Source organism: Anolis carolinensis, chromosome 4 (assembly GCF_035594765.1).
Source record: "Anolis carolinensis isolate JA03-04 chromosome 4, rAnoCar3.1.pri, whole genome shotgun sequence".
Classification (NCBI taxonomy): Eukaryota; Metazoa; Chordata; class Lepidosauria; order Squamata; family Dactyloidae; genus Anolis; species Anolis carolinensis.
The window spans coordinates 18,666,081-18,676,902 of record NC_085844.1 but is presented as its reverse complement, the minus strand read 5'-3'; the positions used below and the strand labels follow the sequence as shown (position 1 = coordinate 18,676,902).

Below are 10,822 nucleotides of genomic sequence, written 5' to 3'. Positions count from 1 at the left end.
GTGCTGAGCTGCTAAACTTGCAGACTGAAAGATCCCAGGTTCAAACCCGGGGAGCGGAGTGAGCGCCCGCTGTTAGCTCCAGCTTCTGCCAACCTAGCAGTTCAAAAACATGCAAATGTGAGTAGATCAATAGGTACTGCAATAGGGAAGGTAACGGCGTTCCATGCAGTCATGCTGGTCACATGACCTTGGGGGTGTCTACGGACAATGCCGGCTCTTTGACTTAGAAATGGAGATGAGCACCAAACCCCAGAGTTGGACACAACTGGACTTAACGTCAGGGGAAAACCTTTACCTTTACCTTAAGAGAGAACTAGAATGTATGAAGAAATGAATGTGTGAGAGAAAGCGGGAAAAGCGAGCTGGAGAAGGAATGTGTGTAAGAAAGAGAAAGAAGGTGTTTGTGAAGAAGTGTGCAAGTGTGAAGAAGACTCTGTGTGAATTAGAAAGTTTGTGAAGAGGAGAGAAAGAGGGATATTGGGGGGGGGAGAGAGAATTGGGGCGTAGAGACCCCTTCCATGCTCTTCAAGTCGCCTGTGATCTGATGGAGACCCCATGAATCTTACAAGTTTCTCTTGGGAAAGAAATACTCCAAGGCGCCCCCGTGGAGCCTTGCCTCCGCGCCACGCAGCTCTTGTGCAGACCCCTCCCCTCCTTCCCTGGGCAGATGGGTCTGTGGGGCGGGACCCCTCCTCCTCCTCCTCCTCCTCCTTCCTCGCCTGCCTGCCTCCTTCTCTCTCCCGGAGCGAAGCCTCTCTCCGCCGGCAGAGTGCAGACCCAGGACGCTCCCGCTCCGCCCGCTGCGCCTCGCCCGGCCTGCACACCTGGCCAGCCCAAGGGAGCCGAGGAAAGGTAAGGAAGGAAGGAGGGGAAAGAAGGGGAAGGGAAGGAAAAGAGAGGTCAGGGTTTGGATTTGGACCTCAGAAGCGACTTGCTTGGAAGAAATTGAGTTTGTTAGTCTATGCGTCCAACTTCGTCCTCTCCGTTTCTAAGGTGCGACAAAATCGTGCTGTCGAAGGCTTTCATGGCCGGAATCACTGGGTTGCTGTGAGTTTTCCGGGCTGTATGGCTGTGTTCCAGAAGCATTCTCTCCTGACGTTTCAGCCATATCCATAGCAGGCATCCTCGGAGGTTGTGAGGTTTGGAACATTTAAGCTGGCTTCCAACTGACAAGAGTTCTTCCCTCACCCTGGACTTCCCACAGATATATATAAACAGTCCTTGCTTAGTTTTTCCATACCTCACAACCTCTGAGGATGCCTGCCACAGATGTGGGCAAAACGTCAGGAGAGAATACTTCTGGAACATGGCCACACAGCCCGAAAGACATACAACAACCCTGCTGTGAGGTCTGTTGGAAACTAGGCAAGTGGGGTTTATGTATCTGTGGAAAGTCCAGGTTGGAAGAAAGAACGATTGTCTGTTGGAGGCAGGTGTGAATGTTGCAATTGGCCACCTTGATTAGCACTGAAAAGCCTTTCAGCTTCAAGGTCTGCCTGCTTATTGCCTTGGGGAATCCTTTGTTTGGAGGTGTTAGTTGGCCCTGATTGTTTTCTGTCTGGAATTCACCTGTTTTCAGAGCGTTGTTCTTCATTTACTATCCTGGTTTGAGAGTTTTTTAAATACTCATAGCCAGATATTGTTCATTTTCATGGTTTGCTCCTTTCTGTTGAAATTGTCCATAATATGCTTGTAGATTTGAATGGCTTCTCTGTGTCCTCTGACTTGGTGGACCAGCATTTCTGTGTTCTCAGATAATATGCTGTGTCCAGGTGGGTTCATCAAGGGCTCTGCTATGGATGATTTCTCTGGTTGAGTTAGTCTCCAGTATTTTTTAAAAACGCTAAAATTAGGACAGTAATTAAAGGACAACATTCAGAAGTCAGGGAATTCCAGTCAGAAAACAATCAGGGCCAACTAACACCTCCGAACAAAGGAGATCTGCTGGAGGGAGATGGAAGAAAAGAGAAGGGGAAAGGAGGGGGACTTGCCAGGCTGGCTGGGCAACATAGCTGTGAGGTTTCTTAAGGTGCATCTACACTGTTGAATTAAAGCAGTTTGACACCACTTTAGCTGCCACCACAGCTCAATGCTATGGAATAATGGTAGATATAGTTTTACTAGGTCTTCAGCCTTCCTTGACAAAGAGTGCTGGTGCCACACCAAACTAGATGGAGTGGTGCAATGTGTTAAACCCTTGTGCCAGATAAACTGCTGACCAAAATTTGGCAGTTTGAATCTGGGGCGCAGGGTGAGCTCCCGCCTGTCAGCTCCAGCTTCCCATGCAGGGGCACATCTGGACGTCCCCTGGGCAATGTCTTTGAAGATGGCCAGTTCTCTCATACCAAAAGCGACTTGCCTCAATTAGCTTCTGACATGATTAAAAAAACAAACAAACTACAAATGGCAATTACACTGCATGAATTCTACAGTGCAGATGAACCTCAAGCCTGATCCCAGGGATCATGACCAAATCGGGCCTGAGTGAAACCAGTGCCTCAGGTAGCAGATTGTGTGGGGAGATGTTACCACTCCATACCTATGAGGAGCAGGGCCAGGTCCAGCTGTATCCTTCCACAAGGTCCCAGAGGCTTTGATCTTACTTGAAGACTGCATCCATACTGGCTCTGCTGTTGGGCAGAGTGAGCAAGTGTATCAGATGGCAGCATCATCATCTCGATAGTGGGACATCTGTCAACAGAATTCTTTCCCATGCTCTCTGAGCTTTAATAGCTTTCTAAGATCTACAGAGATACTCGCAGAAACACATCAGCAAATGAGAGTCCAAAAGTGGCAGGCTAATATCCAGAACCTCAAGCCATGGCTGATACTGGATGAGAGACTCCCCTCAGGCACACAGAAGACTGGGTGACTTGGAAGGCCCTGAACAGATCGTGCTCTTGCATCATGAGTGGCAGAGCCAATCTTCAGAAATTGGGCTACAAAGTGGAGTCCACGACATGCAAGTGTAGAGAAGAGCAAATCACAGACCACCTACTACAATGCAGCCTGAGCCCTGCCACATGCACAATAGAGGACTTTCTTACAGCGACACCAGAGGCACTCCAAGTGGCCAGCTTCTGGTCAAAGGACATTTAGTATGCCAAGTTTTTAACTTTGTGTTTTTAAATACATGATAACTCTACCCTCAATTTGCTTTTGACACAATAAATAAACAAGGCTTTAATTAGACCCAAGGCTAGCGACCACACAGGCTGTGAAGGAGAGTGAGGAAAGTGTTTCAGGTGGCAAATACTTGGAGGATTATGCAATATATGCAACAGTCCTTCACATCTTTCCCTGCTGTCAGAAGTCTTGCAGACTCAGAGCTGTTGCTTCCCTGGTTTGAATCTATTCTGTCTAGAGAGCAGTGTTTCTCTTTTCCAAGTATTATTGTCTTTTCTAGTGAGTCATGTCTTATGATATGGCCAAAGCACAACAGTCTCACTTTAGTCATCTTGGCTCTAGGGAAAATTCAGGCCTGATTTGCTCTAGGACCCATTTTTCTGGGTTTCTTTCCTTTTTTAAAAGCAATCCATGGTATCCACAGAGCTCTTCTCCAGAAATATATCAAATGATTATTCTTCCTATTTGCATTCTTCACTATCCAGTTTTCACAGCCATATATAGAAATGGGAAATGCGATGGCATGGACTATCCTAACTGTACTCAGTGATATGTCTTTACACTTCAGGCTCTTGCCTAGTTCTTTTAATAACTGCCTTCTAAGTCCTCTTTTACTGCAGTCTAGTAACTGAGCCAAGCTGTGGAAAATCTCAATGGTATCAGTGATGAGATAAAGAAAAGGAACTGTACCAGTGAGCATGTGCAGAAGAATCAATTCACTTGTCATATAGATGCAAGATCCTTAATCTGAGTCTACCTTGGAGCTTTTTTTCTCCCTTTTGTGTGCATGACAGAAATATTGTTAATGCTATGTGCAGAAGCAGAGGAAAGTCATTTTGAAACTGAAAGAAGTCCTTGCCAACGTAGGCTTTTATATTTTACAACATGTGGTATAAATGCCTTAACCTCTTTGAGCATCATGTGTGGAAACTTTTCTATTCTTTCTTTTTTGGTCGGCAGTCTGTGAATGTTGTTAAATCTGAGCAGAAAGTGGAAAATGGGTGAGTCTTTAAGCTAAATGTGCATTCTTGCCATCAGGCTGAGTATTCATATTTCTGAGACGGGAATGCAAAAATGGATCCAGTCAGTCATTGCTAGTGGAAAATGGTCTTTTCATTTCCATCTTCCTTTACTATTCACCTTCTCAGTGATTCTCTATTTAATTCTTTTGTGTTTTGCATTTGTTCTTCATGAAACTCATTTGCAGTTGTCCTTCACATCTTTTTATCTGGCAGTGTTGCTATGAGGTAGGCCAGGGTGCGAATGAGTCATGATTAGGGAGATTTGTCCCTTCATTTCTTTGATCTTATCCCAACATTAACTACTACATCATATATTGACATTTGTAGAGTTTGCAGGGTTCTTTTCCTTCCACACCAAATGAAGGACACTTTGCCTGTGTTCTCTTATTTGCTGGGTTCATACAACTATAGACTTGGTAGTTCCATTCTCACACTTTGGTATCCATTCAGAACCAAATCATTTGCTTCTCTCTCATTATCGATATACCCAATGTCCTTTTTCTTTCCATGCCCTACTGTACCTACCACGTGGAATTGCTTTGAGTCCCTTTGAAAAATAAATTCCCTCCCCTAACTCAACCAGAGAAATCAGCCATAGCAGAGCACTTGATGAACCAATCTGGACACAGTATATTATTTGAGAACACAGAAATGCTTGACCACTCCAACAACTATCATGTCAGACTACACAGAGAAGCCATTGAAATTCACAAGCATGTGGACAACTTCAACAGAAAGGAGGAAACCATGAAGATGAACAAAATCTGGCTACCAGTATTAAAAAACTCAAAAATCAGAACAGTAAATAAGAAGCAACACTCTGAAAACCAGACATGGGAACCAAGGGCAGTTAATGACTCTGAACAAAGGATGCCCCCAGGCAGGAAGCCAGGAGATGAAGCTATTCAATGCTAATTGAGGTGATTAACTCCAACATTCACACTGGCCTCCAACTGACAAAGAGTTCTTCTCTCACCCTGGACTTTCCACAGATATATATAAACCTTCCTTGCTTAGTTTCTCCATACCTCACAACCTCTGAGGATGCCTGCCATAGATGTGGGCAAACCGTCAGGAGAGAATATTTCTAGAACATGGCCATACAGCCCGGAAAACATACAACAACTCAGTGATCTTGGCCATGAAAGCCTTCGACAACACAATTCCCTCCCCTGTTGGCTTGGAACATCAGCCATCTAGTGACTGAAAATGATATTGCATATTACAGACATTTAAATTGCCATATTTACTGAAGTACGATACTCCATTGATTGTAATGCACACCTCAATTCTGAAGGTGTGCATGCAAAAAAACAAAACAAAAAAACCAAAAAAAACAAACCCCCAAAAAATTATTTGTTGTCAACTGTAATACTTGACTTCCTATTGTCTGTTGGCCATTCTGCTTCCTGCCTCACAATGATTGACATGCAAGGGGAAGTCATGCCCTTCCATGAGGCCAAGGCTGGCAAAGGCTCCATCCTCAGCCTGATATCTGCATAGCAGCTTCCCAACTAAGGCCTGAGGCCTTCAAAACCAAGGGGGAGGCTTTGAAGGCCGCATGAATGAGGTCAGTTGGGAAGCCATGCCCCTCCATCAGGCTGGTGAGTTTGCCAGCCTCAGCCTCATGGAAGGGCAAAGGTGGACTTACGTGTGCAAATCTAATGCCACCAAATATAATGCACACCTCACTTTTGACTATGTAATTTAGCCAAAAAGGTAAGCATTAGATTTGAGTAAATATGGCAATTAATCTAGTTTGTTTGTTTGGCGGTGGTGATGGTGTGCACACCTATAGGTCTTCGTAGTATGGCTGCTAATTTCCAGACTTCACTCTCACAGCTATTGCAGAACTGGGAATATGTGAAGAAATTTAAATATTCTTTCCCTCCTGCTCTTTGCCTGGGAAGATGCAGAGGGTCACTCCAACCTCATTTTCCACCATCACATGTCTCCATATGTTGTCTTCCTATTTGTGAAAGAAAACAACAACAACAACAACACACACACACACACACACACACAGTATGTATATCTGATATGTACCTCCTGAAAACTTTTTGGGACAGTCAACTCCTGGGTTGGACATTTTTCTTATTCTTCTTTTGGCAATGAGCAGAGATGTAGAGTGGGGAAATTTCCAAAACAGAAATATTTTTGGAAATTTTTCCAAAGTTGATTATTTTTGCATGGAATATTTCCCACACCACATATATCTACATTTATCCATAGGTGTCTGGGCTGCTGTATTGAACTCATTCATTTTTTCAGGGATAATATAGGGCAGGAGCTTTTAGTTATTCTGTTAAGGAAATAAGCATTGACACAGAATAGATTAACAAATGAATGCATTGCTAAGTTTCGTTCTGTATCCAATGTTTCTTGCTTCTTAATCAATCACAAGTCAAGACAAAATGGGAATAGCTTGTATGCAGCCTTGCATCCATTCTACAGTGAAATGTTCAACTAGTTGTGATGAATTACATTTTCCTCAGCATGAAATGGAATTGATAAGTAGAGCATATACTTTCCAGTTCTACTTCTTTCAGAAAATCTACATCACTTCAATGAGGAGATTCCACAGTATAGATAAATATAGAATACTTTCCTCCAGAGCATTGGAAATATTTTGATAGTCACTGGCATGATGCCATTAGCAAGATTTCTAATTTCTGCCCTTTAACTTTATGTCTATTTTAGGTGTTAATAAAGTGACGTGTCCCATGCAAATGACTCCAGTGTTTTACAGTTTTTATTGGTTTTCAATCTGTCCATGAGCAAATTTCAAAGTGGCTGTTATCATTAAAGAGTTAAGTTGTTTTGGTGAGACTATTTCATAGAATATTCATTATTAGTTTGACTAGTTAAATCCATTGAATCAATGGAAATTTAGTAAATCAAGACTTATCTAAGTTCCACTGACGCAATAAATCTGTTTGAAGTTAACTATGAGATTTAGGTAAAATATGAAAATTGTGCAATTCTATAGGTGTTGTTGAACTGCAGTTCCCAGGAACCCTAAGCAACATAGCCAATGTTGAGGAATACTGGGAGTCACAGTTTCATCGCATTTGGAGAACTGGGAAAAGTCTCACCATTAATTTAGGCCAGCGGTTCTCAAAGTGTGCTCTGGGGAGCCCTTGGGAAACCCTATTTTCCTCCCACTGCTCAGGGGGTAAGTTGATTGTGCTTTTCCTAAAAGCCAGAAGGAAGTTGAATTGGATGGCCACTGGGATTTCTGCTCCTATTTCTATTACTGTTATTACTACTACTACTACTACTACTACTACAAAGGCTGAATGGCCATCTGTTGGGGGTACTTTGATTGCATTTTCCTGCGTGGCAGAAGGGGGTTGGATTGGATGGCCCCTGGGGTTAATCCTATTACTGACATATAATAAAATATATATAAAATATAATATGGAGCCTCCAGTGGCACAGCAAGTTAAACCGCTGAGCTGCTGAACTTGCTGACCAAAAGGTCAGCAGTTCGAATCCTGGGAGTGGAGTGAGTTCCTGCTGTTAACCCCAGCTTCTGTCATCCTAGCAGTTCAAAAATATGCACATGTCAGTAAATCAATAGGTACTGCTCCAGTGGGAAAGTAAGAGTGCTTCATGCAGTCATGCCGGCCACATGACCTTGGAGGTGTCTACAGACAATGGCAGCTCTTTGGGTTAGAAATGGAGATGAGCACCAACTTCCAGAGTCGGGCACGACTAAACCTAATGTCAGGAAAACCTTTACCTTTACTATAATATAATATATAAACATTTATTGGGGTTCCACAAGAAACTTTTGCTTCAAAAAGGGCTCCACAAGTGAAAATGTTTGAGAACCTCTAATTTAAGTCATTTCCACTCATATGAACATATTTATCGGGTCTGTTCTTCAAATGAAATGCTATTCAGGGTTCAACTACCAACAAAGAACTTGTGGAAGGGGCTTCTCAGTTGGAACACCCAAATATTATGGCATTCCCTTCCTAATCACAATCAAATAGGAATAACATCACATGTTTCAATTTCTACTTACTTGTATAGGTGTGTCTTGTGCCATAGGCCAGCACCTTTTTGCATTCTGATTTGTGTTTTTAAGGAACTAAATAAGACCCATTTTCATTACTTTAGATACCGTAATTAGGCTTTGGGTCCCATATGGGAGAAAAGCAGGATATAAACTAAATGTAGAGGTAAATATTTCAGAAGAAAGGGATGACAAAAGGTTAATTTGAAAGTTTAAAACTCTATTGATCTTGGCAACTCATTATTTTGGGCCTTCGTAATTACCATTTATGAATTGTTATTTAAAAGCAGTGTCCAAAGCTCTTGCATTCTCTTCCACCACACAGCTGTAACTAATGTGATGAGTGTTCTTCTGCTGGTAATTTGATGGTGAGTGGAGAATCAATAATGTTACAGGGGTTAGAAAACCCAAAGGGTATGATCTAGAGTCCATAGAGTCTGTTGGATTTGTTCATTCTGCTTGCAGCCATCTGCTTTGCATTCCCATCCAGTCACCCATGGCTGGCCTGCTCCCAGAACATGTGCACACAGCTAAATATCTCTCCTGTGTGGCCACTGTGTGAAAACATGACTGCTGGGCAGATGTACAGAGAAATGCAACCCCTTTCCCCTTTTTGTTCTGGTCTCTGTTGTGAGGATCCATATAGCAACATGTGGCTAGTGTTGGTCTTAGCTGGCTTTCAAGAGCAGGCACTGAATCAGGTACAATACACAGGTGTCCCTTATTTGTTCTGAATTATATTGCCATTACATGTAGGAGAGCTCTGGAATTACACAATGTATTTGGAATGCAGTGCCCAAATAAATTCAATTCAGAGTGTATCGGCACTATATTATTTGTTAATAGTAAACTGAATACAACTAGAACTGTTGTGTCTCCATCCTATGTAATCGTGGGATGTATAATTTGGTGAAGTACTTAGAATTTCCTATTAGTGCACTCTAGTGGTATAGTCCAGAGGAGTGTACCAAAGTAATTTAACAGATAATTGTAAATATTTCACTATCCCATGTATTAATCCCAGAATGCAATATGAAAAACCATGGCAACTAAACTGGTATGAAACTGTTATGACTATCTAATTAAAGAACATTCTCTATCTCCTGGCTCTAATAATATAATAGAAATGGTAAAAACAGACATCCTTCTTTCCACTTTTGATTCAGGTTTTCACTAGCTTTCCTTCTGGAATCCTGTATCAATTTTGAGAGCAGATTTCTAAGCCTGGACAACTTGGTATATCCAGTTAGAAAAGCAAAGATACCTTATTGTGTGTGTGTGTGTATCAATCAATCAATCAATCAATCAATCTGATTTGAACTAGTGCTGCCAAGGTCTTATCTGTCAGTGGGCCAATGTTTCTCTTCTTATAGTTCACAGATTAGTTACAGTATATGGTTATAGCACTTTTATATTACTTTTAAATATCATGACTCCATCCTGGGAATCCTGGAATCTGTAATTTGGTGAGGAACTCAAGATTTTCTTTAGGAAGCTGTAGTGCAAACTTCTGAACTACAACACTAGAGCCCTTTCACCAAACTCCAAACCCAAAGGGTTACATAAAATTGATCCATGACTGTTCAAGCAGAACCAAAGTGCTATTTATGATGTTTAATACACTCTATTACTAGACAGCTTTTTCGGAGAGTGAGGTTGCCTTCATCCAGACAACTATCCTATGATATCCTACCTCACTGTAGGAGATTATAAGATGACCTTACTGCGGTATGTTATCCAACTCTCCTTCTTTGTTATCGTTGTGTGCCTTCAAATCAGCTTTGATTTTCAGCAACACTATGAATGGGAGACCTATAAACATCCCAGTTAACAACCCACTTGTTGAGATTAAGCTCAGGGCCATGGCTCCCTTTATTGCAGTGGTTCCCAACCTTTGGGCCTCCAGGTGTTTTGGACTTCAACTCCCAGAAATCCCAGCCATCTTACCAGCTGTTAGGAACTGTGGGAGCTGAAGTCCAAAACACCTGGAGGCCCAAAGGTTGGGAACTACTGCTTTATTGAATTAATCCCACTGTAATGATTTAGGGTTGTTGTATGTTTTCTGGGCTGTATGGCCATGTTCCAGAAGTATTCTCTCCTGACATTTCGCCAACATCTATGGCAGGCATCCTCAGAGGTTGTGAGGTATGGAGAAACTAAGCAAAGAAGGGGCTTTGCTTAGTTTCTCCATACTTCACAACCTCTGAGGATGCCTGCCATAGATGTGGGCAAACCGTCAGGAGAGAATACTTCTGGAACATGGCCATACAGCCCAGAAAACATACAACAACCCAGTGATCCTGGCCATGAAAGCCTTCGACAACACATTGTTATGATTTAGCTTTATTCCTACTTCCTTCTCTTTTACCAAGCAGAATTATGAACTTTGTTGTATGTAATAGATTTCTGTATTCATGGAGGTTTGTATGTAGGGATCATTCATCATAAGAAACACCTCCTGAGTCCAAAGGGATATGGTCCAGGCACAGCTCGAACATATTGTTGGACCATCGAGCATTTTTGCATGAAGAAATTAAAACTATATGTCGCCACTATTGTAGCTATTGTCAAACTGAGGGCAAATGTGTGTTCTCACACTTGCATATAATAGGGAGGATACATTTAGCTGGAAAAGGATAGCTTGGTTTGT

General features: G+C 42.2%; 1 protein-coding gene across 3 annotated transcripts in view; it reads left to right on the top strand.

The window, feature by feature from the left end:
* The first annotated feature begins 713 nt into the window (after positions 1-713).
* col14a1 (collagen type XIV alpha 1 chain) overlaps positions 714-10,822 on the top strand; it is a 132,265-nt gene continuing 122,156 nt past the window's right edge. For all 3 annotated transcript variants that reach the window (XM_062980055.1, XM_062980053.1, XM_062980054.1), the window contains exon 1: positions 714-852. The gene's annotated coding sequence lies outside the window, so the exon portion shown is untranslated. The remainder of the gene's footprint in view (positions 853-10,822) is intronic.